Below are 27,724 nucleotides of genomic sequence, written 5' to 3'. Positions count from 1 at the left end.
ATCAGATCTGTCAAATCAAAATGATATTTAAGGAGGTACCCACAGCCCTGATCCAGCCTTATAAACGACTGGATTTATTCCCAACCTCTTCCAGGAAAATCAAAACATTATGAGGTCCGAGATAACTATGAAGATAAGTACAATTACATTCTCCTGTCACCTGGTCCCAGCTTATTCAGCAAAAATAAATAAATAAATAAAAAATTGCATCTCATTGATACAGCTGCTTATTAATGGGAGACTCAAATAAAGTCACTTGTATACAACAGTGATCCCAGATTAATATCAAGGGCCTCTCCTAGAAACCTGTCAACCAATTCTCTGACTTGCTTTTAAACCCACTGCATTAAAACTCTGGGGCTGTAGCCCAACAATGTGAGGTTTAACAAGCCCTGCAAGGAATTCTGATGTATGTCAGACTTTGAGACAAAGTCTGACGTGTGTCAAAATTCTGATGTATGTCAAAGTTTGAGAACCTCTGATATAGAAGAAAGAACACTTGTCTTAAGATCAAATAGACCATAATGCTAGACAACTCTTGTTAATAATGATGGCTTAGGGCCTGATACTTTATTTTAGATGCTTTTTATCCTTTAAAATTGGAAAAGTAGAACCTTGCTGTGTTGGTGAGTATTACATGAATAATGTGGGTTACATGAGGACAGTTTGTATTTAAATATCTTTAAGGCAATGTAAGGGTTATGATTCCGCTGGATAGGCTGACCCTCAGGATGCCTTCCTTGCTGACGGAAGGAAGCTGCCTCTCCCATAGCCCCTGTTTACTAGATAGCCATGAGGTTTACCACAAGACCCAAATTCAGAGGTTCTAATGGATTTATCCAGGGACCAAGCACCTAGCTCCAGAGGAGACAAGCTACACGCTGGATTGAGGATTATGAACTATGGTATGACCTGGTATGTACACACACACACACACACACTAAGCTAGGTCAGAATTTGCATTTTAGAAACAAAAAGTGTTAATACAAGAAAACGAAGTAGGAGGTGGTAGATGCTGAAGCCTAAAGACTGCTTTGAGTCAAGGGGGTTCATGGCAAGGTGAAATTATAAGGAAGCAGAAACTTTGAGAAAGTAAAAGATAGAGAAGTTGCTATCGAGAGAGAAGAACAGAGCAGAGAGGAAGCAGAGTAGACCTAAAGGATGGCAACCTGTGACCCACAAGAGGGGAAAGAGAATCTGACCCCTAAAGCAACTGCAGCTTCTGATAGCTTTCTACCATCAATTTGAATCTCTTCTAATGAATGACCTTTTCTCTTGAGTGAGTCCCTGTTCCTTTAAAGCCAAAATGCTCAACTCAACACATTTTCTTTATTACCACACTTAGACTGTAGAAAGAAGATCCAGCCTGGCAGGAGAGTAGGAGAGCATAACTGGGTATGGCAACCTAGTTACGTGATGGGCCATCACAAAGAAAAGATAGGGGAATTGGACCATATGTCTCCAAAAGCCTGTGTCGGAACAAATACATAGAAGCTATATGACCCATGAGGGCTTAAGAAAGAGGTCTTTTCTAACAACAACACTTCCTTTTACACTGCTTTTTTTCTTTTTTATTCTTATTGCTTATTGATCACTGTTTACTCTATTTCTTACTCTTTTCACTCCTTCTATGTATTTTTTGGGAGTATAATTGATTTACAGTGTTGTGTTAGTTTCTGCTATACAAAGAAGTAAATCAGTCATATGTATACATATATCTCCTCCCTTTTGGACCCCCTCCCATCCCTTCCCCCTAGGTCATCACAGAGCACCAAACTGAGCTCCCTGGGTTATACAGTAACTTCCTACTTGCTACCTATTTTACACATGGAAGTATATATGTCGATCCTAATCTCCCAATTCATCCCACCTTCCCCTTTCCCCCATGTCCACATTTCCATTCTCTACATCTACATCTCTATTCCTGCCCTACAAATAGGTTCATCTTTACCATTTTTCTATATTCCACATATATGCATTAATATGCAATATTTATTCTTCTCTTTTTGACTTACTTTACTACATATGACAGACTCCAGATCCATCCACATCTCTACAAATAACCAAATTTTGTTCCTTTTTGTGGCTGAGTAATATTCCATTGTGTATATGTACCACATCCTCTTTATCCACTCATCTGTCAATGGACATTTAGATTGCTTCCACGTCCTGGTTATTGTAAAAGTGCTGCAATGAACATTGGGGTACATGTGTCTTTTTGAATTATGGTTTTTCAGGGTATATGCTTTTCTTTTACCAAAGTTTATCATGAGCATGTTTTACAGTTTAAAACTAAAACCTATTTTTTTTAATGTTTTTAAACATTGGATCTTTCCTGTGAACTTTAGGGGAAAAAAAAGTCCTTTGGTAGACAATATATTAGGGCTTTCCAAGTGGTGCAGTGGTAAAGAATCCACCCGCAATGCAGGAGACATAGGAGAACTGGGTTCAATCCTTGGGTTAGAAAGGTTCCCTGGAGTAGGAAATGGCAACCAATTCCAGTATTCTTGCCTGGAAATTCCATGGACAGAGGAGCCTGGTGGGCTACAGTCCATGGGGTCGCAAACAGTCGGAAACAACTGAGTGACTGAGTACACATACACTGTATTAGCAGTTAGTGTTTGTTAAAAGTCTTAATGTACAGTTCACCAGAAGACTTACAGGATTTTAAGATTCTTAATTGCCACAGTCTCTGTCTGAACTGAATGGACAATGTAGTGTTTCATAACTTCATTGAGCGTTCAAATTCCAACCTGAAACTCAACATACTGTTCTTTAGCAATTTCCTCTTTAATCCCTTCTAATACAAAAAAAGAAAGACTTGCTCACATGTTTAAGGCATAACCTACTTTCCAGAGACACACATAAATATTTCTTCTGCACCAGCTTCTTTAATAGAGTATGTAGGTGTAGAAGATGGTTTCTAGTGTGTGTAAAAACATGATGTGGATTCACTAGGCTCTGCTTTTAGCTGTCACTCCTGACAGTGTGGCCTTAAGCATGGCAAGCAGGATTCTTAACCCATATAACCTTAGATTTCTTGTCTGTTAAATGTCTGTTAAACAGGCCCTAGTGTGTTTTAAAAAACAGTTTATGGAACGTGGCATAGTTTTTGGTATGCAATGAGTTCTTCTCATTATGTATATATTTTTACTATTTATCATAGATTTTTATTGCTACTGGTGCTTTCATTAATAATTATTATTGGTTTTGCTATTATTATTGACTAAAGAAGAGTTACTTTTGGCTTTGAAAGAATTACCAGTAATGCAAGTTGCCTTTTCAGTCCTTCTACCTACCAAACACACCCATGGAGGTAGACGTTTTTCTAAACTCATTACATGTGATGATTAAATTTTGATAATACCTGAGTCAGGCACTTTACTAGCCTCAGAGACCACCAGTGCCTGAGAATCATTCTACCCTCAACTCTGATAAAGCCCAAATTTAAGGGAGAAGCTAATTAAGAACCAAGGTTAAACCCATATAAAAAAACTCCAAAACCTTTCAAGTCTTACATTTCAACAAGGATTTACTGCATAGCACAGGGAACTCTACTCAATACTCTGTAATCACCTATATGGGAAAAGAATCTGAAAAAGAGTAGAGATGTGTATAAATAAGTCACCTTGCTTGCTGTACACCTGAAACTAACACAACACTGTATATCGATTACACTCCAATATAAAATAATTTTTTAATGCAAAAAAAAATTTATTTTTACATTTCTAGGTACATACTTTCTTCTGCATGTTTCCACAGTTCACAAGAGAAATATTCTGTTGGAAAGAGTCTTAAGCCCTGGAACTTCCCTGGTGGTACAGTGGTTAAGAATCTGTCTTCCAATTCAGGGGACATGGGTTCAATTCCTGGTTGGGGAACTAAAATCCCACATGATGCAGGGCAACCAAGCTCATATGCTACAATTAGAGAAAGCCTGTGCACCTGAATGAAGAGCCTATGCACTGCAATGAAGATTCTATGCAGCAAAAACAAAATAAACAAACAAAAACAGTGGTTAAAGAAACTTATAACTTAATCTGATATCCCATTCCTCTGTAAAATTATTTCTGTCCTGTGGCCACCCATCCCCTCTCAAATATCTCAGGCAGCTAATTATATGTTTGGACAATTCTAACTAATGGCAATAAATTTAAAATATTTGCCTAATAATCTGTATTCTTTTACTTATTGCTTCTAGTTCTACCTTTGGGTGCCATAAAGGAAAATGGTTTCCCATTTTACTCAACAACACTTCAGATATATCTTGTATCCCTTCATATCTTTCCTTCATAGTATATATTTTAAATTCCTAGAGAAGGAAATGGCAACCCACTTCAGTATTCTTGCCTGGGAAATCCCATGGACAGAGGAGCCTGGTGGGCTACAGTCTTGGAGTCACAAGAGTCAGACATGAATGACTTAGCGACTAAACCACCATCACCATCATGTCTTAAGTTATTACTTATTATTCAATTCATTCAGAAAAGAAATTTTACTTATTACCCTATCAGAAGCTGTACTTGGCACTAGGGGAATGCAACAGGAAGGAAAATGATGCAGTCCTCAACCTTTTGACATTTATGTTACCATTAAGTGTTTTTTCCAGGTCAAAATTTCTCCTAACAGCTTTTTTTCAACTCAATAGTGAAAAGCTAACAGCACAACTAAAAAATGGGCAAAGGATCTGAGTAGACATTTTTCTAAAGAAGACATCCAGATGACCAACAGTTGCATGAAAAGGTACTCAACATTAATAATCACCAGGGAAATGCAAACAAAATCACAATGAGATATGACCTTATACCTGTTAGAATGGCTGTGATCAAAAGGACAAGAGATAACAAGTGTTGGCAAGGATGCAGAGATAAGAGAAGTCTAGTGACCAGTTGGTGGGAATGTAAAATTGGTGCAGCCACTATGGAGAACAGTATGGAGATTTTTCAAAAATTTAAAAATAGAACCACCATATGATCCAGCAATCCCACTTCTGGATATATATCCAAAGGAAATGAAAAATTGAATCTTGAGGAGATGTCTATATACCCAAGTTAAATTCCATGTCATTCACAATAGCCAAGACATGAAAACAACCTAAGTATCCATCAATAATAAATGAATAGATATTATCCATGGATAAATAATGGATAGATGCTATTCAGCCATGAGAAAGAAGGAAATTCTGCCATTTGTGACAACATAGACAGAAATGATTAAAGTTTACTGAACATCTAGATCATTAACAAACAAAATAAGATACTGAAACATTATTGAAAATAGGCTTCTTTTAACAGGAAAACTAAAAATTTTTAGGACAATTAACAATAAATATGTCTGGTGCCACAATGAGACATTTTCTATAAAAAAGCACATGTTTCTAGAAATTATAAATAGTATTTATAAGATTGTTATTCTACAAAATGCTAATGTAAAGGATAGTTTATAATTGCTTACTTCTTGGTTTTTACTAGAAGTTAGGATTTTTAAAGGTTAAGAGTTCTAATTAAAATATGAAATTAAAACTACTAAAAATAGGGAAAACATCATTGTATGCAAAAGAAAGAAGGTGTAAGGAATAGAAGTGCATTTGTTAAGGGAAAATAATAATTTTATATTAAAAAGAGGTTAAAAAAGAGAAAAGGATGAACTCTTAAGGTGAAGAGAGAATCTGTAGAAGTTTTGTGGAAAAGAAACCCTGAGAAAGGAGTTTTACATGTGATCAGAACTAGCATAGCTGGGAATGAATTTTAATATTAAAGGTAAAGTGGTACAAAATTAGAATTTGGTTTTCTCTGTTAAGAGGATAAAGTATTCTTGGACTATTGGAGGTTTTTTAGTTTGTTTTTTTACTTTTTATTGAAGTATAGTTGATTTACAATGTTGTCTTAGTGATCTGCTTTTGAGAACAGATTATAAAATCTCTTTATCTTTTAGTAATCTTTTGCAACTCTCTGTATGTGCCTTTGAAATCATTTATTGGCACTAGGCTAAATGAAAACGTATTGTTCCACAGTGGCCTATGATCCTGTTTGACCAAGTGTTTTATAACTTTTTGATATCTGATAAATATCCTTAAATCAAATTCTAAATGAAGTTCTTTTGACCTGTAGCTAACTTTGGCATGCTTCAGAAGGCCCTGGAACATCCCAGACAGATATTAACCTAATTAGGCTTATTTAGTATGTTTAATTACATGGGAAACATTGTCGAATGAGTCATGATAAACCATCTTGCTGCTGCTAAGTCGCTTCAGTCATGTCCGACTCTGTGCAACCCCATAGACGGCAGCCCTGCAGGCTCCTCCATCCCTGGGATTCTCCAGGCAAGAACACTGGAGTGGGTTGCCATCTCCTTCTCCAATGCATGAAAGTGAAAAGTGAAAGTGAAGTCGCTCAGTCGTGTCTGACTCTTAGCAACCCCATGGACTGCAGCCTACCAGGCTCCTCTGTCCATGGGATTCTCCAGGCAAGAGTACTGGAGTGGGGTGCCATTGCCTTCTCCAATAAACCATCTTAGGTTATATTATATGAGTAAATATCACTAATATGAATGTTCTAGAAATTATATGGAATTTCTAATAATTGGATATATACTGGTATAATGTTATCAGCCATAATTCTAGTTAATATTTCAATAATGTATGTTACAAAAATAGCCAAAGTCTTTGACAATTACATTGTAATCAGGCCTTTAACTGTGACTTTTTGGTTCTCTTATCAATTGTAGCAAGTTTTTCTTTTACTATGATGCTTTTACAAAAAACCCTCATCTTCAAGAAGAACCATAGAAAGGACTTTTTGATAAGCACAGGTTTCTGATAACTTTCAGATCATATCAATGAACTGAGTAATAAATTAAACAATTCTGATAGAAAACCTGATGACTTCATAAAACTGTTAACAGAAGATCAAGATCAACAAGAATTAGTTACATAGGGCCAAGTGATAATTTTTATGACTTTTTTCCTGAAATATTACTGGCTTTAATCTTTGTTTTCCAGATACAAGGAAACCTTTCTCCTTAAGCTAATTATGGTTTACAGCAATTTGATAAATTATACCTCTGTGAGCAAAACTGAAACATTTATCTTTTCTCTCTGATTCCTCCACAATCTAGAAATTCTTAGTGAGATTCTTATTTTCATGACAGTATAATTTTTGCATAAGTTTAATGAGAATCTGTTTTTCTTGTAATAGGGCATAATTAGAAATTCTGGTGATATGACCAGAGTTTGACTGGAATGTCATTTTTGAGAATGCACATAGAATCAGATAAGACCAGAAAGCTTTAAAGAATCAAGGTGGACTTTATGTGTGTTAGTTGCTCAGTCGTGTCTGAGTGTCTTTGTGAGCCACCAGGCTCCTCTGACCATGAGATTCTCCAGGCAAGAATACTGGAATGGGTTGCCATTCCCTTCTCCAGGGGATCTTCCCTACCCAGGGCTCGAACCCAAGTCTCCTGCATTGCAGCTGGACTCTACCACCTGAACTTTATGAAACCATAAAGACCCCTGGTAAAACAACCTGGTACCTTGCTTACAGAGTTCCCAGAAACTTTACCAGGTAAATAATGAAGGTCACTTTCTGGCAAGTACAGAAACCTCAAAATATTTTGAGAACCCCAAGAAGAGAGGAACTGATCACAAATCTGTGGATATTGTAGGTGAAATCTGATGACAAGTCCTTGATATGCTTCTCCATGCCTTGAGAGATCTTTTAAAAGTTCAGTCTGAAATATCTTATGAAAAGTTCCAGCAAAGTCAATTTAAAAGAGCCTATATCAGGACTTCCCTCACAGTCCAGTTAAGACTCTGTCAAAAACAAAACAAACAAAAAGCAAAACACAAACAAAAATAAATTAAAGAGCCTATATGATCACTTATATACATCATCAGGCCAAGTTTATTAAAAGCTAGAGTTATTTTGCAAACAAATGAGTCTTAAGTTGGCTATATTTGGTAGCAATTTAAGAGAGAAAAATTTGAGGTTTTGTATTTATTCTAAGCTTCACTTTCTATTAATAGATGGCTCCTTGTTAATATGTTGCATTATTATAAAGTTTAATTGAATTATTAAAAGATATCCTAAGCTTCTTCTTGAAGCTTATCACACTAATATATCTTTGAATGAAGATCAGATGCTCCATGACCTGAAACCAGGAGATTATGTGCACTGGAAAAAACATCACTTAAAGGACTGTCTTCCAACTATTAACAGATAGTTGACTCCTTATCAGGTACTCTTAACTAGCTCATGAGCAACAAAACTGAAGGGAATTAACTCACAAATTCATATTTTTCACTTAAAAAGGACTCCTACATTGTACTGCTCTATAGAGAGAACCGCTGATCTTGAACTCATCTTAAAACAATGCTCAGAGGAGAAATGACACCAACATCAGGATGAGAAGAAGATGATATTAGAAGGAGACAGCTATCCCAAGATGCCAGACATGACCTGTATGATTATTCAGAATGTTTTCTTAATTTCATGGACTTCTGCATATGAATAAAAATGTTTTTCTATCATGAATATAATCCTATGCAAATTGTTAATTACCTACATCCAGTACTTCTGGTTCGCTCTGGTGGATTTCTTATTGTCAAAGTTCTGATTGGATGACCCTTAGAAAATTTATTTTAGAAGAAAGAAATTGTAGTTTTGTTCAGGCTGCTATTGATATTGCTAAATGGGATTTCCTCATTTGTCCGATCAACCATACTTGCTCTGACCCTGTCCATAAATAATAATTTTCTTTCAAGTTACTCAAGCTGAATCAGAGAAACCAGCTAAATTCCAAAGAATATAACTAACCAATTATTAGGAGGGACCCACCCTCAGTTATGGGATGGATTTATATGGCTAGCACCAAGCTATAGTCAGTTAAGTTTAAGGTTCCCCTATGTTGGGAACAATTAAATCATACTGAGATACTCAGCATAATAGCACCATAAAACTAGGCTGTGTGCCTTATGAAAAATGCCAACATGTTTCCCCTAAAGAGAGAGACTGATATGGAACAAACTGGGTCAGGCAACCAGAAATATACCAGGTCACACCTAATGGAACTCAATGGCTTTCAGCATCAATTTGTGGCCGTGGCTTCCTCCAAGATGGAAAGGAAGATATACCCTAGGATTCCTTTTGTCTCAAGGCCACAAGAGTGCTAATTTAGATATAACTCTGGAGCAGTGGTAAAGAATCAGTTTTATAAGATTGTCATTTTTTTGCATGTGTAACTAAGACTCTGACAAAATTAATGATCATTAACTATCTTGAGGCAATTGATCACATATATAGCTCTACATAAAATTAATTGTACTGGGGACTTCCCCAGGCAGTAGAGTGGTTAAGATTCTGTGCTTCTACTGCAGGGAACTTGGGTTCGATCTCTGGCTAGGGAACTAAGATCCCACATGCCATGTAGTGCAGTGACAAAGAAAAAGAAAATCAATTCTATGATGTAACTCTAGATATGGGAAGAAGCAATAAGGGAAAACATTTTCTGGATCATATAAACTAGTAAGACATATGATCCAGAGAATTTACAAGTTATTAACAAAGCCTAATCTAGATATAGGGGCTTTCCCAATGGCTCAGCAGGTAAAGAACCCTCCTGCAATGCAGGAGGCACAGGAGATGCAGGTTTGATCCCTGGATCAGGAAGATCCCCTGGAGGAGGAAATGGCAACCCACTCTAGTATTCTTGCCTGAGAAATCCCATGAACAGAGAAGCATGGTAAGCTATGGTCCATGGGGTCACAAAGAGTTGGACATGACTGAGCATCTGAACATACACACACGCAATCTAGATATAGTACATGAATGGCCTATTGACAAAATCATCACCTGAACTAGGAATGAGCCTTCATAGTGAAAGTCATTCAGTTGTGTCTGACTCTTTGCGACCCCGTGGACTGTAGCCTGCCAGTCTCCTCTGTTCATGGGATTCTCCAAGCAAGAATACTGGAGTGGGTAGCTGTTCCCTTCTCCAGGGTATCTTCCCAACCTAGGGATCTAACCCAGGTCTCCTGCAGGCAGATTCTTCAGCATACTGTGGGACAAACCAATCACAAAATGTCTACCAAACCTTAGTAGAATTTATGACCAAAAGATAACAAGTTCTAAACAAAAAGAACAAAGAATGTCCTCATCATCTCCTTATACAAAGGGGTAAGTCATAAGCCACTGCAGTCACCTACCAACACTGATTGCACTCTGTGGGGAATTCAGGATGGAAAAACAGGAAGCTTTCTGTGCTTTGGATACAGGGCCCTCAGATACTTAAGATGCATGTCTAAGAAAGAATTTCAATGACCTCAGATTGTTGCATCTTACCAGACATAGAAAGGCACTAAAATCATTAATTGGAGATGTCTGTTTTAATGATTCATAGTAATCTTTTGATGTTCACCTACATTTTTTCCAGCAAAAACTGCTATATTTCCTAGTTCCTCCCTTACCTCTTTAGAACAGTTCCTCAGAGCTATCTAAAAGCCTGTCTTACCGGCTATATTTCTCAGTAAGACCCCTGAATAAAACTGAAACTCACAATCTCACATGGTGCTTTTTTATTTCAGTCAACACTCTCCCATTTAAATACCTCCAATATATCTTTAAGCACAAATTTTTGACCAGACAGCCAATCTAACATCCTTTCCAATCTGGCCTCTAGGATTTTGTTTTAGTTTTTACTAAAGGAATGTACATGTTCCATTTAAGCAGCAAAACTTGGTGAAAGGTATGTCTCATTCATTTTCACATTCTCTCCATACTCAGTAGATGTTCAAATGAGGGAAAAGCAAATGTTTGGTAAAGAAATACTTGTTGGAACATGCAGAGACAAAGGGACACAAAGAAATTTTAACAAAAACTTTGCTAGGTTCCTCCTCATTTACACACATAATTCCTAGCACAGTTACCTACGGTGAGAGCTCCCTTGTTGTACCCCGTCTACATCCTGTAGGCAGTTAGCAGGGATATCAAAGTGTCTTCTTGAGTCTTTTGAGCCTTGAAAATAATCAGCCTAAATTAACTCTCATGTTAAAGAGACACAGTTTGGGGTAGCAAATTTTGCTCCCATACACACTATTAAATATCTGTTCAATTTTCTCCTGAAAATCTCCCCTACACACTATTAAATATCTGTTCAATTTTCTCCTGTAACTTAATTCTCAGACCACAAAGAAGAATTCAAAAGGGTAGAGGTATACACAATCTTATTTACAAAGCAGAAATAGAGACACAGATGTAGAGAACAAATGTATGGAGACCAAAGGGGAAAGGAGGGTATGGGATGAATTGGGAGATAGGAATTGACATATATACACTATTGATACTGAGCATAAAATAAATAACTAATAAGAACCTACTCTATAGCACAGGAAATTCTACTCAATGCTTTGTGTGACCTGAATAGGAAGGAAATCCAAAAAAGAAGGGATATATGTGTACATATAGCTGATTGACTTTGCTATACGGTAAAAAACTAGCACAACAGTGTAAAGCAACTACACTCCAATAAAAAATTTTTTAATAAAAAATGGTAGAGGAAAGATTTTTACCTCCTCCAACAAAAAGCTTTCTTTTGAATAAGGTTAAGGACTTCTCCACAGTTCTTACTGACCCATATCACACTCTGAATACTCATGTGCACTTTTCACAACAGTAAAAGAAGCTGCTAGCCAAGTTTCCCTGTGTAACAGGAGCCTGATAATCCAAGGCATTAGAAATAAAAGTTTGAGAAAGAGTAGGTACAATACCTGTCAAGTTTTGTCGAACAACACACTCAAATAGTCACACCCCAGGGAGTCTTAATGATAAGATTGAAGTGAAGCTTCCTCCTTCCTCTGTTAATCCAAATCTTAAGTGCCTTTCAAGGCTTACCTCAAGAACTCTTTTAATGATGTCTCTAAAAAAATAACTTGGGCAAGTATTAATTTCTACACTGTGCTGATCATTCATACAAGCTAATAGCTATATTATTCAACACAGTTCTTCATTTTCTTCTAACATATCATTTCTGGGTCTAGGTCTTACGTGACTTTATCTACCCTGAGGACCCATGAATATGGTTTCATAGCAAGTGATTTGTGTTTTCCAACATAATGAATCAGTCCAAGTTTGATTTCAGTATGAACAGCTGCAATGACCAGTTTTGTGCACACTGACAACATCTCACCTTAGAACAATATTGTGCCTCTCAGTCTTTCTGCCTCAGAATCTTTTCCTTCCTCTAAGGAGCTTAAAAGCAAAGGCAGGAAAGTCCACTCTTTTGGAACCAACACTTAAGCAATGGGAGTCAGAGTTCCACAGATAAATACTCTGGCATCCGATTTTATATATGTCCTCAGAGACCCTTCAATGGGGATTGAGCACCGATTGCCCTCTATGGTAATCAGGCCAATAATGCATCCCTTTTCTACTTTTTTTGTCTTACACATTCAGTTCCTTTCCTCCTGCTTCCTACCAAGTAAACTTCTTGTCTTAGAATCTGTACTGGCAAGGGAAGGGGAGGGTTTCGAGGAGAGAAGGTTCATGGGGGTTGATTATTTAATTCTTTGCCCCTATTTTCTAGCCTAATTCATATCTGTAAGTTGATTAAAATTCACATAAAATTTTCATAAACCTATTTCATTACATTCAAACTAATAATGAGAAGCCAGACTGCCCGTTTTCCAAGTGAGGACATGGTGGTTTGTTGCTGTTATAAAGATTACAGTATTGCTCATTCAGCACAGTTCATTCACAGCCTCTCACTATACAGTCAGAGCACTAAGGAAGCACACAGAAAGGTTTTCTAAATCCATGTTTGGGGGGTGGGGCACTGATGAAGAATGGTTTCCCAGAAGTGAAATCTAAACTGAGATGTGGGTGAATTTGGTCCACAAAAGCAGGACAAGTCCTAAAGGACTGATTATGCCATGTTGAGGAATTTTCACTTTATCATAATTGTGAAAATGGAGTCAATGAAAAATTTTAATTAAGGAGGTTACATTATCATTCTGCTTAGAAGCGAAGAATAGATTAGATGACTTAAAAACTGTCAGGAGAAAAATAATTGATTCTAAGACTGAGGCAGGAAAAATACAAGGTGAGTTTCAAGTATTTTGTAGTGACTGAAATTAAGTAAATACTCAAAAAAAGAAAAAGAACATGCCCAGGTGGCTCAGTGGTAAAGAATCTGCCTGCCAATGCAGGAGATGCAGGTTTGATCCCCGGATAGGAAGATCCCTTGGAGAAGGAAATGGCAACCCACTCCAGTATTCTTGTCTGGAAAATCCCATGGACAGAGAAGCCTGGCAGGCTCCAGTCCATGGGGTCACAAAGGGTTGGACACAACTGAGCATGCAGGCATATGCATAGGGTTATAGGAACCAAGTGGAAATTACTCCCGATGGCAAAGCTGGAAGGGTTTTTGACCCACAAAATAAATAATATAGTATTGGTTTATTTTAAAAATAAATATTCATATTTTAAAATGAATATTCATTCATGTTCATTCATTAGACTTTGTACTTACTTATGTCAAAATCTAAACTGTTGGGGTTCAGATGAGCCATCACATTGGTTATTTTGAATTAAAGTGACTTAAGAAATGCCCAGTGTAGCAGGGATACTTTGATCCTTCTCTCTGTCTCCCTGAAAGTAGGAAATAAACCTCCCGTGTGAAATTTCCCTCCCTGTGTCTGGAAGCGTAGGGACACCCATACGGCCTTATCACCAGAGACAGAGAATTGGCACCAAAATGCCTGTATAAATAAAATTTGTCACTTCTTTAATTTACTACCCAAAGCCCAGACTCTCTTTAGAAGATTCACTAATTGAGCACCCAAAACCCAAGTTTCTTTGTCTTGTCAATTACTCATAAATTTATTGCTTCTTTGTTTAAAAAGTGTAAAAGTTTCTTGCTTTGGCCACCTTTTAGATTCCACTTCTATGAGAACTTCATGCACACAAATTAAACCTGTTTCCTTTTCTCCTGTTTATCAGTCTTGTGTTAATTTTATTACTCATCCAACCAAAAGAACTCAAGAGGGTTAGAAGGGGAAATTTCTCCCTCCCTGAGAATACTGATATAAATTAAATATTGGACACAAAAACAAACAAATAAGGGAGAAAAGACAAGTATCTGTTAAGAATCAAAAATAATTTATATAGATTATCTCTCTTCAAAAAGGTTGAACTTCTTTTTTTTTTTAGACATCACCAATATGCGACTTCATTTTTGTTTTTTGACATTGTTTTAAACTTCCTCAGGGAGAATAATTTTTCCCAATGCTTGAGAACTGTGGCAGATCTCATGAGTTTTTCTGCTCATTTTTGAATGCTATTGCTACAGCCCATAAACACAGGCTGGTGCCAATAAATGGAGTCTCATGCATGCTGAGTCACTTCAGTCATGTCCGACTCTTAGCGACCCCATGGACCGTAGGCTGCTAGGCTCCTCTGTCCATGGAATTCTCCAGGCAAGAATACTGGAGTGGGTTGCCACTTCCTTCTCCATGAACTTCTTTTATCCCTGATATAAGCCACACTTAATGACTTTGTTTCAAATAATAGACTGTGAAAAGGGGGTAAAAACGTAACTTCATAGTTGAGGAAATTGGCCTACACTACCTGAACCAGGTGACCAAGTTTAACATCATCGGTGGCAAGTCATGTTAATAGCATGTTTCCATGATATCCAATGAGAACAGTATCTCATCATCTCTGTGATGTTTTTCCCCAAATCCATAACCCCAGTCTGATCGTGAGAAAAACAAAAAACACAAACAAACCCAAATTGAGGGAGATGATAAAAAACATGTGATTAGTACTTTACACAACCCAGGCAGGAACAGGCAAAGTATAGTAACAAGGGATGTCCCTGAGAAGCCATCTCAGGTCAGAGGAGACTAATGAAACACGACTACTAAATGTGATGTCATATCCTGGGTGAGACTCTGGGACCAAAAAACAGGGGGGCAGCAGCAGTGGGAAAAGTAGTAAAATCTGAATAAAATCTGAAGTTCAGTTAACAGAAATGTTCCAGTGTTGGTTCTTTAGTTTTGACAAAGCTACCAAGATAAGGTAACAATATGGAAAATGAGGAGAGGGGTATACACAGACTCTGTACTATCTTTTCAATATTTCTGTAAATCTAAAACTATCCTAAAATCAGAAGCTCCCTTAAAGAAACAGCAGGATGTACTGAGAACAGTTCAGAGACTCTTTCAATGACTTGATAACAGTCTGAGTTAAAGAGACACTGTGTCAGCAGAGAAGAGAGTCACGATTTTTAAAGCAGATCTAACATGACTTGGTGACTGTGTTAGGGAACAAAGGAATCCGGTGGTATAGAGATAGAGAGCAGAGAGAACCTTTTTGGTGAGTGGATGAGCCAACTCATATATCCAGGTCCTCTGCCCCTTTAGAACCATTAGATGCATGGCATCTATATAGTATATAGGAGAGCCCACCTGAAAGAACATAGGGAACTAATCCATGCATGGAGCAGAGTGATAGAATCAGACTAGAAAGAAGGATGTGGATAAAAGGTGAACTAGGAACACTGCAGTTGATTAGATTGAGTACCATGGACAAGTAAGGACCAAAGATGGCTTTAAGCCTAAGATCTGAAATGAGGATGACACTCTCAAGAGAATAAGAAAAGTTTAGAAAAGGAGGACTGACAAGAAAGATTATCATATTTGTTTGGTAAAGTGTTTGGCGGAAAGCAAAGAGGAAGTAAAAAGACTCTTAATGAAGGTGAAAGAGGAGAGTGAAAAAACTGACTTAAAACTCAACATTCAAGAAACAAAGATCATAGCATCCAGTTCCATCACTTCATGGCAAATATATGGGGAAACAATGGAAACAGTGATGGACTTTATTTTCTTGGGCTCTGAAATCACTGCAGATGGTGACTGCAGCCATGAAATTAAAAGACGCTTGCTCCTTGGAAGAAAAGTTATGACAAACCAAGACAGCATATTAAAAAGCAGAGACATCACTTTGCCAACAAAGATCCATATAGTCAAAGCTATGGCTTTTCCAGTAGTCATGCACAGACGTGAGAGTTGGACTGTAAAGAAGAGTGCCGAAGAACTGATGCTTTTGAACTGTGGTGCTAGAGAAGACGCTTGAGAGTCCCTTGGACTGCAAGGAGATCAAACCAGTCAACCCTAAAGGAAATCAACACTGAATATTCATTGGAAAGACTGATGCTGAAGCTGAAACTCCAATATTTTGGACACCTGATGCGAAGAACTGACTCCTTGGAAAAGACTCTGATGCTGGGAAAGATCGAAGGCAGGAGGAGAAGGGGATGACAGAGGATGAGATGGTTGGATGGCATCATCGACTCAAAGAACATGAGTTTGAGCAAACTCTGGGAGATAGTGACAGACAGGAAAGCCTGGTGTGCTGCAGTCCATGAGATCACAAAGAGTTGAACATGACTAAGTGACTGAACAACAACAAAAGTGTTTGAAAATGATGTCAGGGCATCGGTGGAAATTCTCCAGGGTAGAATGAAGCCACATAGAGTCTGGAGACATAAACCATAAATCTAGAGATGTGAGAAAGACTAAGAAAAGGTCATTTGAATTGGCAAGAATGAATTCATTGTTAAAATGCAAGAGGTTAGTTTAAGAGTAGTAGGACTAGAAGCCAGAATCTACTCCAATTGTTTTCATTTTCTTCACATTCTCTCTTTCTTGCTGTGCTTGTTCCACACCCATCTACATTTCCTTATTTGAAATGTGGTTAGTCATCTATTGATTTTCAACCTTAAATATATGCTTCTACCTTTAGCAATGGAATTTTTCTTGGTTTCCATACACCACAAAACCATTTTGGCTTCTTCCAGTAAACATTTACATGTCTCAACTAGACTGTTTCCTTCTCCCCTATTTGAGCATTTAGTTAATCATTGCTGGAGAGGAATCACTGCCAGGTTGGAAAAAGAGCAAAGCTGCTGAAAATGAGACTCAGGTCTCTGTCAACAAGGAAAGATAGAAGGGGTGGTCTCCAACACTGATGGCTTGCCCCTTTTTTTATATATAATTTTTTATTTGGCTTGGGACACAAGAACCACCCCCCCCTTTTTTTTTAATTAATGCAAGAGCAGTTCAGAAGTTTACTATTAATTTAATATACAGTGAAGAAAGATTTTATCAATCAGAGAAAAGAGAAAGGGCAGGAGATTGATCCCAAATCTATCATAAGCTATAGTGTGGCAGTAGTAGTAATATGTGCTAAGTAGTAACCAGGTACTAAGCCCTTAGTGCCACGGGCTGAGCCATGAGCTTTACATGCATCATCTTCTTAATTTCTCATGACAACTCCATGAAGTAGGTATAGGTCCACAGTCCCTAATTCATAATACCAAACCATGCAGAGTTCTGAAAACCAGAAATTTCTGTTATTTTATTTTGTAACTCATTAGACAGAAAAATCTGTCAAGCGATCATGTAAGGCTATTTATTTTCTTTACATGTTTTGCTGCAGAATTACTAGTGTGCTTTTGTAGAGGATGCTGCTCTAGACACCATCGAGCTTTCTATAATGCATCATCTGACTTTTCTAAAATTAAACAAAAACTCTGAATTCCAAAATTCATCTGGCAACCAGAGGTTTCAGAGAAGAGACTGTGAAAACTGAGGGTGATAAATGTGAGGTTTAGCTCTAAGACACACAGGCAGAGATTTGAAATGGGGTCTGTCGTTCTCCAAACACTGGGCTTTATCATTAAATGACATACTAAAAATGTTATTATTTTAAGAGCTGTCACCACAATTGATCTTGGGGGAAGAACTGTTTTCACTGGGAAAATAATTTGTTGGATATGATATCTTAAGGATCTAGGTGTCATTTGGTCCTGCTTTAGAAGCGGATTGTTTTGTTCTTGAGACTTGAGACATCCAACAACACAAGAGGCGACTCTACACATGGACATCACCAGATGGTCAATACCAAAATCAGATTGATTATAGTCTTTGCAGCCAAAAATGGTGAAGCTCTATACAGTCAGCAAAAACAAGACTGGAGCTGATTGTGGCTCAGATTATGAACTCTATTGCAAAATTCAGGCTTAAATTGATGAAAGTAGGGGAAACCACTAGGCTATTCAGATATGACCTAAAACAAATCCCTTATGATTATACAGTGGAAGTGACAAATAGATTCAAGGAATTAGATCTGATAGAGTGCCTGAAGAACTATGGACAGAAGTTCATAACATTGTACCAGAGGCGGTGACCAAAACCATCCTCAGGTGCTATTTTGTAGCATTTCGTTGTCTGGTGTGTGATATGATTTCCACCACCATTCCTTTGCAAAATTACTAAAGTCTACTATGCCCACAAAGTCTTGAATATTCTTCCCATCTTATCAGGTACCTCTAGACTGAACAGTGTGCTTGGCTCTGGAGATTAAAAGAAAAAGTCATGACCTCGAAGAGTTCAGCCTAGTGGAAGACATCAGAAAAATTAAAAATTAGATTTCACAGTTTAATGTTCTATAATAGAAGGATGCCCAAGTGCAGGGTTTGAATGAGTAAGTGAGCATCTCCTCCTACCTAGCAGAGCACCATTATTCTAGCCATGTATACACGGGGGCAGCCGTAGCAGGGAAGACCACATGTACATAGCACTGAAAGGTCATCTTTAATAACTGTTACTGGGAAATATACTACTAGGATTCCCAATGCTTAAAGCAATTTCCTTATTGGGTTCCAGAGTGCCTTTTGATCTCTTTAAGAAGTCTCTTATTCAAAAATATGATTGTCTAGAAAGTTGCTGAGAGCATAAATCTTAAAAAGTAAGCCAGAAAGAAAAACAACAATACAGTATACTAATGCATATATATGGAATCTGAAAGATGGTAACGATAACCCTATATGCGAGACAGAATAAGAGACACAGATGCATGGAACAATTTTATGGACTCTGAGGGAGAAGGTGAGGGTGGGACGTTCTGGGAGAATGGCATTGAGACATGTGTATTGTCATATGTGAAACAGAGCACCATTCCATGTTCGATGCATGTGACAAGGGCTCAGGGCCGGGGCAATGGGATGATCCAGAAGGATGAGAAGGGGAGGGAGGTGGGTGGGGGGTTCGGGAAGGGGAACACATGTAAACCCATGGCTGATTCTTCTCAATGTATGGCAAAAACTATCACAATATTGTAAAGTAATTAGCCCCCAACTAAAATAAATAAATTTATAAAAAAAAAAAAAAAAAAAAAAAGTTCTATTACAAAGAAAAACACATGCAACTTTGTATAGTGACACATGGTAACCAGACTTACTGCAGTGATCATTTTGCAACATATAAAATGTCAAATCACTAAGTTCTACACCTGAAACCAATATAATGTTGTATGCCAATTATACTTCAGTAGAAAAAAATCATCTCGATAGATTTTTTTCCTTTATTACCCCAACGGTAAATACTTATCACTTGCCTTTCATGTGTTCAATACAGAAAGGCTCTATAGAGGATTTATGACATTATTTTCTTGCTACTCTGGTAAATGATTAAAAGAACTAGGAATTTTGAGTTTGCAGAAATGAGTGTTTAAGAAATAGACTCACAGATATAGAAAACAAACTTATGGTTACCAAAGAGGATAGCAGGGTGGAGAGGGGAGAAATAAATTAGGAGTTTGGGATTAAATATACACAAATATATATACACTACCATATATAAAATAAACAACAAACTACTGTATAGCACAGGGAACTATACTCAATATCTTGTAAATGGAAAAGAATCTGAAAGAGAATAAATATTTAAATGTATAACTGAATCACTTTGCCGTCCACCTAAAACTAACACAGTACTGTAATTTAACTGTCCTTCAATTTAAAAAGAAAAGGGTGTTTAGATTGAGCCTGATAGTTGTCTTCAAAAGTCTCTATTTGAAGTACATTATTTCCAATCTTAAAACCCTTTTTGAACTCATGTCTACTTTCAGGAACAGCCCCTATTTCCTACTCTCTTTAGAGCAAAAGTTCTTCAAATATATGTCATTCTCTTTGTTTCCATTTTCTCACATTCTCTTCACTTTCTAACTTACTTTGAATGGAATTTATATAATCCCTTCTACCAGCACCTAACACATAATAAATCTGCATAAGTATCTGGTGAATGAAAAAGTACATCGGTTATAAAACTCCAATGTACTAAGGAAGTGGTGAGGTTGAGGCACTTCCTCATCTGGTTCACTCCACATGAACTGATATGCTGAGTGTCAGCTAAAGGACAGGTTTTTTTGTTTGCTTGTTTGTTTTTTTGTCTAATTTTTATTTTATATTAGAGTATAGTTGATTTAAAATGCTGTTAGACTTTCAGATGTACAGCAAAGTGATTCAGTTATACAATACGCATGCTTGCATGCTAAGTCACTTCAGTCATGTCCGACTCTTTGCAACCCTACAGACTGTAACCTGCCATGCTATGCTATCCATGGGGTTCTCCAGGCAAGAATACTGGAGTTGGTTGCCATGCTCTCCTCCAGGGGATCTTCCCGACCTACGGATCAAACCTGGGTCTCTTAGGTCTTCTGCATTGGCAGGCAGGTTCTTTACCGCTAGTGCTACCTGGGAAGCCCCAGTTATACATATACATGTATCTATTCTTTTTTCAGATTCTTTTCCCATATGGGTTACTATAGAACATTGAGTAGAATTCCTCACGCTATACAGTAGGTTCTCATTAGGTACCTATTTTATATATAGCAGTATGTATCTGTTAATCCCAAACTTTAAAGTTATCCCTCCCCCTACATTTCCTCTTTGGTAATAGGTTTGTTTTCTAAGTGTGTGAGTAAGTGTGTAAGAGTGTGTGTAAGTTTTCTAAGTGTGTAAGTGTGTGAGGACAGATGTTTTTTTTAAAGAAACGTTGGAACATCTCATGACTGGTGAATAAGATATAGGTAAATTTTGTGTGGCAGGGTAAGTAACAGTATAACTTTGAGTTGGAAGATAATTAAGATTTTAGACATCATTATTAGAATTTAATTCATGGAGTGAGAGAAAGGTAACAATCCTGTAGTCCACTGCAGTGGTTAAACCATCCTACAATAGCATTCCAGGTAATTCCCTTTAAAAAGCACAAAGACAAAATGGAACCACCCTGAGGAAGAAAAACTTGAAGCAATACCAAATGAGAATCGTTGACAGACTGGGTTGTCTTACAGAAGAGGACATTCAAAGTAAACAACAGTCATTATTAACAAACATTTGGAGGATCAGGATGTGATAAAACAGAACTGACCTGAGGTCAAGCAGTAGGACAAATAGATGGAAATTCCAGAAGAGGTTTCAGCTTCATAGAAGAAACTGCCAATCACTATCTGTCACCTGAAGTGTTTAAACATTGGCACATGCCCACTGGTGACAGATGAGATTTAAACATCAGATAAAGAGTTGGGACAGATAATTCTTGTCCTCCCCAATCCCATGGAGAACATGGTTATTCTAGAGAACAGTGACAGACCCTGGAAAGTCATGTTGAGATAGCTAGCTGACATTTGCTTTGCCCTACAACTGTATTGTTAAAAAAACAGCATTCAGGTTCCTTACATCTAACTACGAGACTTTTATGATGTGGATATGATGATGGTGTTAAAACAACCAGTTGATTGGAATACTGAGGAATATGTGAGCTCAGTACCATGCCTTCAACATTCTTTGGCCCCCCAACATTCTTTGGCTACAAAAAAAGAAGCCCAAGAAAGAGAAGAATATTTTAATTCCAGTTAGATTCTTACTGGTATCAAATAAAGACCTATTTCAGTGAGACCAAAGTAACTTGAGGAACAGCTCAGGGTGGATTTTCAATGGCCACAGGATGGGCCTTTACAAAGTCATGAAACACTAGGCAATAGCAGAGATAAGAGAGGAAGGCTGCCATCTACTGCCCACCACAGTGAACAAAGGTATGTGAACAAAGGTGTGTATCTGTGAGGGGCAAGTAGGTACTGTAGAGAGAGAAGAACACATTAGATAAAAAATCCAGAATGGTATCTAAGCAAGAACAGACAGAAGATAATAGGGGCCAGAAACTTACCCATAGTGGTTTCTGGGCAATGGTTTCTGACAAGAGTGATACTGCATTGTGATAGGGGAAAGTGGCAGTTTCAATAATTAAAAATGGATTGATTATCCACAAATCTATGTTAAAAAAAGATTGAATCTTGACACCTATATACATCATCTATAAAAATTAATTACAGTGGATTGTAGAACTTCTAGAATTATATAAAATATCTTAATAATTTTGCAGCAGGCAGAACTTTCTGAAACAGGAGACTCTCCCCCAAAAAAGAACACTAATGATAAAGGAAAAGATTGCTAAGTTGGAACCTACTAAGATGAAGGACCTTTGTTCATCAAAAGATATCACTGAAAAGATGAAAATGTAAGCCACTCAATAGAAGAACATATTTGTAATACACAGACCAAAAGGAAACTGAAGCTGGAGGAGTAAAGAAATTTGATCAGTTGTCAGTGGCAATATTAAATCAGGAACCCAGGCCTCCTAAAGCTTAAGCTAGTTCTCTAACCATGTCACTAAACTCAAATGCTCAAGTAACTGTTTCAAAGTGAAAAGTGGTAGGACATTAAAAAGTGCATTAGAAAGAACAAACAAGAGATTTGAAGTCATATGTCAGATATACATTGCGTGTGTGCTCAGTCGCTCAGTGTCCTACTCTTTGCAACCCCATTGACAGTAGCCTGCCAGGATCCTCTGTCCATAGCAAGAATACTGGAGTGGGTTTCCATTTCCTCCTCCAAGGGATCTTCCCAACCCAGGGATCAAACCCACATTTCCTGCATTGCAGGTAGATGCTTTACCAATGAACCACCGGGGAAGCTCCAGGTATACATTATATAAATATACATATGTATACACACACATATAGATATATAAATGTATATACACATACACATGTGCATATATATCAGTAGAGTCACTCAGTTGTGTCTAACTCTTTGTGACCCCATGGAATGAAGCATGCCAGGCCTCACTGTCCATCACCAACTCCCAGAGCTTGCTCAAAACCATGTCCATCGAGTTGGTGATGCCACTCCACCATCTCATCCTCTGTTGTCCCCTTCTCCTCCTGCCTTCAATATTTCCCAGCATCAGGGTCTTTCCCAAGGAGTCAGTTCTTTGCATCAGGTGGCCAAAGCATTGGAGCTTCAGCTTCAGCATCAGTCCTTCCAATGAATATTCAGGATTGATTTCCTTTAGGGTTGACTGGTTGGATCTCCTTGCAGGCCAAGGAACTCTCAAGAGTCTTCTCCAACACCACAGTTCAAAAGCCTCAATTCTTTGGTGCTCAGCCTTCCTTATGGTCCAATTCTCACATCCATACTTGACTACAGGAAATATGTGTACGTCAGTATTTGATCTCTGTGATCAGAAACATGACAATTGAAATCTTTGTGCCTTAGTTTCCTTACTTGTAAAATGGAAATAATAATGCTATAGGGTCTTTAAATGATGGAAATAAAGTACCACAGTGCCTGGCATAAAGTTTTGAAATATTTTAGCCACAATGATTATAATTATAGTAATGATGATGATCTAATTTTTTAAAGTATTATTAAGCGATAGGTTTATTAACTTCTATGAGGGATTAAAGAGGAGGGGGAATCATAACTAATTGAATCAAGGACCATAGATATTTTAGCCAAGCTTTAGAGGATGGGTACATTTAAAATCATTGGTATCTTTTAAGAGAGTAGGCAGTATAAGGAAAAGAAGGGATCATTTAAGAAAAATCAGAAAGGTCCATGAATAATGAAAAATGAGATTTAAGAGTTAAGATGCAGCTAAGTCAAAGAAGTCTTCAAATGTTAGGTTAACTATATGAGGCTGAGTCTCTCCAATTTCTGTAATTTTTATACCAGTCAAACCTTGAGAACAGGATGTGAAAATCAACAGGTGCTCAACCAATAACCCCATTCCAGCCAATACTATCAGCACCCATTACAACAGTTCTCTTAAGGTTTGTCATCATTCTTTATTCAGGTGAATAATTAGTCCTTGATGCAAAGGACAGTAGGTCATAATACATTTGATTGAGTTCCTGATAATATACTGATGGATATGTACACAGAGAGGTAAAGTGAAGGAGGGATTTACACAAGGCTAGGCCATGTAAACACATTATATATGACTAATAGTCTAGAACAGTAGCAGAATTGTTCCAACCAGTGCTCATCCTATCCTCTAGGGCACATAGTATTTATCCTAACAGTATTTATTCTGTCAAAACATTGATCATAAGAAGCCTAAATGTTTTACCATAATTCCAGTTCATGGAAGGAAGAGCGATACTATTACCAGCTAGCAATTATTATTCCAAGGGAAATGAAAGAATATTTTTGCACAATATTTATTTTTCTAGGTTTATTTTTACTCAAAACAAATATATTAGGGAATGCATTTTTATAGTTAAAGAAAATAATTTTCCCAGAGTTCTATCACAGTTGAAACAGCAGCATTGTAATTAGAGCCAGGTTTGTCTCTTCATGTCCTCTTCAATTTGTGCCTCCAAAGAGCTATCTCCTATCATAATTTAGGGCAGTTTCTAACTAGAATTTTATCCAGATTCTATAGTGAATAAGAAAACAAGATTGAATGGAGTCCATGGGATTTCATTGTAGTGAGTTCAATACAGTCGCTCATTCGTGTCTGACTCTTTGCGACATCATGAACTGCAGCACGCCGGGCCTCCCTGTCCATCACTAACTCCTTGAGTCCACCCAAACCCATGTCCATCGAATCGGTGATGCCATCCAGCCATTTCATCCTCTGTCATTCCCTTCTCCTCCTGCCCTCAATCTTTCCCAGTATCAGGGTCTTTTCTAATGAGTCAGCTCTTTGCATCAGGTTACCAAAGTATTGGAGTTTCAGCTTCAACATCAGTCCTCCCAATGAACACCCAGGACTGATCTCCTTCAGGATGGATTGGTTGGATCTCCTTGCAGTCCCAGGGACTCTCAAGAGTCTTCTCCAACACCACAGTTGAAAAGCATCAATTCTTCGGCACTCAGCTTTATTTACAGTCCAACTCTCACATCCATACATGACCACTGGAAAAACCATAGCCTTGACTAGACGGACCTTTGTTGGCAAAGTAATGTCTTTGCTTTTTAATATGGTATCTAGGTTGGTCATAACTCGGCTTCCAAGGAGTAAGCGTCTTTTAATTTCATGGCTGCAGTCACCATCTGCAGTGATTTTGGAGCTAAAAAAGATAAAGTCAGCCACTGTTTCCACTGTTTCCCTATCTATCTGCCATGAAGTGATGGGATTGGATGCCATGATCTTAGTTTTCTGAATGTTGAGCTTTAAGCCAACTTTTTCACTCCCCACTTTCACTTTCATCAAGAGGATCTTTAGTTCTTCTTCACTTTCTGCCATAAGGGTGGTGTCATCTGCATATCTGAGGTGATTGATATTTCTCCCGGCAATCTTGATTCCAGCTTGTGCTTCCTCCAGCCCAGCGTTTCTCATGATGTACTCTGCATATAAGTTAAATAAGCAGGGTGACAATATACAGCCTTGATGTACTCCTTTTCCTATTTGGAACCAGTCTGTTGTTCCATGTCCTGTTCTAACTGTTGCTTCCTGACCTGCATACAGGTGTCTCAAGAGGCAGGTTAGGTGGTCTGGTATTCCCATCTCTTTCAGAATTTTCCAGTTTATTGTGATCCACACAGTCAAAGGCTTTGGCATAGTCAATGAAGCAGAAATAGATGTTTTTCTGGTACTCTCTTGCTTTTTTGATGATCCATTGGATGTTGGCAATTCGATCTCGGTTACTCTGCCTTTTCTAAAACCAGCTTGAACATCTGGAAGTTCAAGGTTCACGTACTGTTGGAGCTTTGCTTGGAGAATTTTGGGCATTACTTTGCTTGTGAGATGTTAGCATGTGAGATGAGTGCAACTGTGCAGTAGTTTGAACATTCTTTGGCATTGCCTTTCTTTGGGATTGGAATGAAAACTGACCTTTTCCAGTCTTGTGGCCACTGATGAGTTTTCCAAATTTGCTGGCATATTAAGTGCAGCACTTTCATAGCATCATCTTTTAGGATTTGAAATAGCTCAATTGGAATTCCATCACCTCCACTAGCTTTGTTCATAGTGATGCTTCCTAAGGCCCACTTGACTCCACATTCCAGGAGGTCTGGCTCTAGGTGAGTGATCACACCATCATGGTTATCTGGGTCATAAAGATCTATTTTTATAGTTCTTCTGTGTATTCTTGCCATCTCTACTTAGTATCTTCTGCTTTCTCTTGCCACCTCTGCTAAATATCTTCTTTTTCTCCATAACCTGTAGTCTAATCTGATATACTTTATAATTATTTGGTTACTTTTTTATTGCCTATCTCTCCCGAACTAAAATGTCATGGAAGCTTCATGAGGACAGTACCCATCCCCATGGATTAGTACAGTTCTTTATTTTCTTTTGAATCAGTTAACATACATCAACACCTGGGAGGGTCTAAGATTTCAACCTGGTTGGAAGCTGACACGTTATTCCGCCACAGTTAAAGGCAGTCTGACAGAAGACACAGACTCCTGACTCAGAGAAAAGAAATCACTGCTGATGGTGATTGCAGCCATGAAATTAAAAGACGCTTACTCCTTGGAATGAAGGTTATGGCCAACCTAGATAGCATATTTAAAAGCAGAGACATTACTTTGCCAACAAAAGTCCGTCTAGTCAAGGCTATGGTTTTTCCAGTGGTCATGTATGGATGTGAGAGTTGGACAGTGAAGAAAGCTGAGCGCCGAAGAATTGATGCTTTTGAACTCTGGTGTTGGAGAAGACTCTTGAGAGTCCCTTGGACTGCAAGGAGATCCAATCAATCCATCCTAAAGGTGATCAATCCTGGGTATTCATTGGAAGGACTGATGTTGAAGCTGAAACTCCAATACTTTGGCCACCTCACGCGAAGAGTTGACTCATTGGAAAAGACCCTAATGCTGGGTAGGATTGGGGGCAGGAGAAGGGGACGACAGACGATGAGATGGTTGGATGGCATCACTGACTCGATGGACATGGGTTTGGGTAGACTCCAGGAGTTGGTGATGGACAGAGAGGCCTGGAGTGCTGCAATTCATGGGGTCGCAAAGAGTCAGACACGACTGAGCGACTGAACTGAACTGAATAGCCAGAGTCCCAGCGTTTGCTCTGGTTCCCCAGGCCCAGCCTCCATAGCGTGACACAAAGAGGGCCAAGGAAACATACAGAGAAAGCACAGTGTGTTACAAGGGAAGGATGCCAAGCTTTTAAAAATCCCTAATTTTTTTCAAGGGCAGTATGCCTGGGAATTCCCTGGAGGTCCAACAGTTAGGACTTGGTGCTTTCACTTCCATGGTCCAGATTCAATCCCTGGTTGGGGAACTAAGATACCACAAGCCAGGTGATGCAGATACCAAAAAAAGCATTATACCTGCCTAAACTTTGCCCTAGTCAGAGATACTATCTTATTATACCCAATGGCAAATAAACCTCCCCTTTACTCCAGAGAGAGAGACTATTCTACATTCCAAAGCTATTTCCTGTACAAACACTCTTGAAAAGATTGTTTGAAACACATGCAGTCAATGTCTCTACCCACAAGACATGCAGAAAGATGAGAAAGAATTGAGAGTTATCTCCCCAAACCACACATGGTAGACACAAGGCATATTTTGGAATGAAAGA

The 27,724-nt window shown here is 38.1% G+C and overlaps 1 protein-coding gene across 2 annotated transcripts in view; it reads right to left on the bottom strand.

Annotated features, from left to right (window-relative positions):
• The window catches only part of SPINK5 (serine peptidase inhibitor Kazal type 5), a 345,077-nt gene that overhangs the window by 303,035 nt on the left and 14,318 nt on the right, over positions 1-27,724 (bottom strand). The gene's annotated exons all lie outside the window — the stretch shown is intronic.

Source organism: Giraffa tippelskirchi, chromosome 6 (genome assembly GCF_054371585.1).
Source record: "Giraffa tippelskirchi isolate mGirTip1 chromosome 6, T2T-mGirTip1v1.2.pri, whole genome shotgun sequence".
NCBI lineage: Eukaryota > Metazoa > Chordata > Mammalia > Artiodactyla > Giraffidae > Giraffa > Giraffa tippelskirchi.
The sequence above is the reverse complement of the archived record's forward strand: the minus strand, read 5'-3'. Positions and strand labels throughout refer to the sequence as shown.